Source organism: Moschus berezovskii, chromosome 8 (genome assembly GCF_049115385.1).
Source record: "Moschus berezovskii isolate FMDL1 chromosome 8, NW_MosBer_1.0, whole genome shotgun sequence".
In the NCBI taxonomy this organism is placed as follows: Eukaryota; Metazoa; Chordata; class Mammalia; order Artiodactyla; family Moschidae; genus Moschus; species Moschus berezovskii.
In genome coordinates, this window is record NC_142467.1 from 102,624,407 (window position 1) to 102,627,046 (window position 2,640).

At 40.8% G+C, this 2,640-nt stretch overlaps 1 pseudogene; it reads left to right on the top strand.

The window, feature by feature from the left end:
- The first annotated feature begins 898 nt into the window (after window positions 1-898).
- LOC129558149 (olfactory receptor 7A17-like) lies at window positions 899-1,866 on the top strand (annotated as a pseudogene).
- The last annotated feature ends 774 nt before the right edge of the window (window positions 1,867-2,640 follow it).

Here is a 2,640-nt window from a genome sequence, read left to right on the forward strand (position 1 = left end):
ATATTATATTATTTTATTTCCAAGACATTTCCAAAACTGACAAAGTTGATATTACTAAATTATTTAAAAATGTGCACCTTTCATGAGTTGGTTTTGCATGTCCCTTCAATTTTGTTTCATATTTTTTTCATTAACATTGATTATTACAAAGTGTTGAAGATACATAACGTGGGCAAGGGAGCTCTTATGACCTGAGATATCTTCTGACACCGTCTGTCCTCACTCTCCATCCTGTTCATTTCCCTTGTGGGACTGGCTTCCTTTTCAGACTGAAACATCTTAAACAAGCACTTTCCTTAGGCCTTCACACTCAGTGCCCCCTCGCCAGGAGCACACCTTCCAGGTGTACTCACGGCCCTGGTTCTCTCTTCCTTGAGGTCTTTCTAGTTATCACCTTGTTTACAGGTCTTGATTAACATGTGTATACAACAGATGTCACTCTTCCCCATCTCCCTTTTACCTCCTTTCTTTTCCTTCATAACAACTGTAACAAATGACATGCCATATAACTTTTATTTTCTTATCTTCTGTCACTAAAGCCAGATGTTAGGAGCTTTTGCTGTTCAACACTGTGTGCTCCCTGCATAGATAGCATATATAGTACCTGGTACATTGTCTCAATTCAATTTATATCCTCAAATATGTGAGAGAAGGTCCCATTAAAACTGCAAAATATCTGACAACTTGGAAAAAACTCTGATAGTTTTTCTGGGAAAAACTTGAACCGGTTTGCTAATTAGAGATGGCACAAGGAGTGCATGGAATCCATGAACAGAATATTGAAAGTAATATCTTTATGGTGAAATATAAATGGTAGCATTTCAACAATGTGGTAATGCCCATTTATGTGAAAATTAGTCATTTTATTTTCCCCTTTTCTCATAGTCACCTTCACCACATGGCACCAAGGAACCTAACAGGAAATAATGAATTTCTTCTTATGGGATTTGCAGAGGAATCAGAATTGCAGCCCCTCATATTTGGACTTTTCCTCTCCATGTACCTGATCACTGTGTTTGGAAACCTGCTCACCATCCTGGCCCTCAGCGCAGACCCCCACCTCCACACCCCCATGTACTTCTTCCTCTGAAACCTGTCCTTTGTAGACATCTACTTCACCTCCACCACCATCCCAAAGATGCTGTGGAACATCCAGACACAGAGTCAAGTTATCACTTATGAAGGCTGCATCACCCAGATATATTTCTTCACAATTTTTGGAGGACTGGGCATCTTGCTCCTGACCATGATGGCCTATGACCACTTCCTGGCCATCTGCCGCCCCCTGCTCTACACAGTCATCATGAGCCCCGGCTCTGTGCACTGCTGGTGCTGCTGTCCTGGGTCATCAGTGTCCTGCATTCCTTGTTAGAAAGCTCAACGGTGCTGCAGCTGTCCTTCTGTACCTTCTTAGAAATCCCTCACCTTTTCTGTGAACTCAATCAGATGACCCAACTTGCCAGTTCTGACACCTTTCTCAGTAATGTGGTGATGTACTCTGGAGCTGTGCTGCTGGCTGGCGGTTCCCTCACGTGTATCCTTTACTCTTACTCTAGGATAGTGTCCTCCATATATGGAATCTCATCAGCTCAGGGGAAGTATAAAGCATTCTCCACCTGTGCATCTCACCTCTCAGTTGTCTCCTTATTTTATCGCACAGGCTTGGGTGTGTACCTTAGCTCTGCTTCTATTCACAGTTTACACTCAAATGCAAGAGCCTTGGTGATGTACACTGTGGTCACTCCCATGCTGAACCCCTTCATCTACAGTCTGAGAAATAAAGACTTAAAGAGAGGTTTGAAAATGTCCTTTGGAAAGTTAAGTATAAAAGATCCTATTTTCCTAGGGTTTAAGAAGTACCCATGATAGCAGAGCTCAAAGCCTGAACCCAGTGTTGTCCTCATTTGGTCAGACTTATGGAGATAGAAAATGTCTCTTCTATTTTTCTTGGAATTTATATTTTGTTTCTAACTTTTCTGTACAATTTATGTAACACATTCTTAAGTTTTGTGATATCTATGAAATGTCAAGATTTTTTTTTTCTTTTTGATTTTCCTCCTCTACCAATTGTCATCCCAATATTGGATGTGAAGTATTTGGAAATTTCCATTCATCTCAAGGAACTACATGGATCACTTAAGAATAATTTCTTCTCATATGCAGTATATCATCCTGAACATTTTTCACTTTATTTGCCTAAATGAATTGCCATAATTTGTGCTACTTCTGTGGGGAGGATAAAAACTCTTCTTGGCAACCACAGCTATTTATGTAAGGTTCTTAAAGAAGAAAATCTGAGACCACTGTTTTATCCCTTTTCTCAATGTCATTCTTTGCATATCATTATGGTAATTGCCAGGCTTCCCAGGTGGCATAGTGGTAAAGAATCTGCCTGCCAATGCAGGAGACTCAGTTTTGATCCCTAGGTTGGGAAGATCCCCTTTAAAAGGAAATGGCAACCTATTCCAGTCTTCTTGCCTGGGAAATTCCATGGACAGAGCAGCCTGGTAGGTTACAGTCCATGGGGTTGCAAAGAGTCAGACATGATTGAGCACACAGGCACACATGCAGCGTAATTGTTGTTCCTGATAATCCAAACTTTACCATACTCGTTGTTTTCACTAATATAAGGTACTTTTA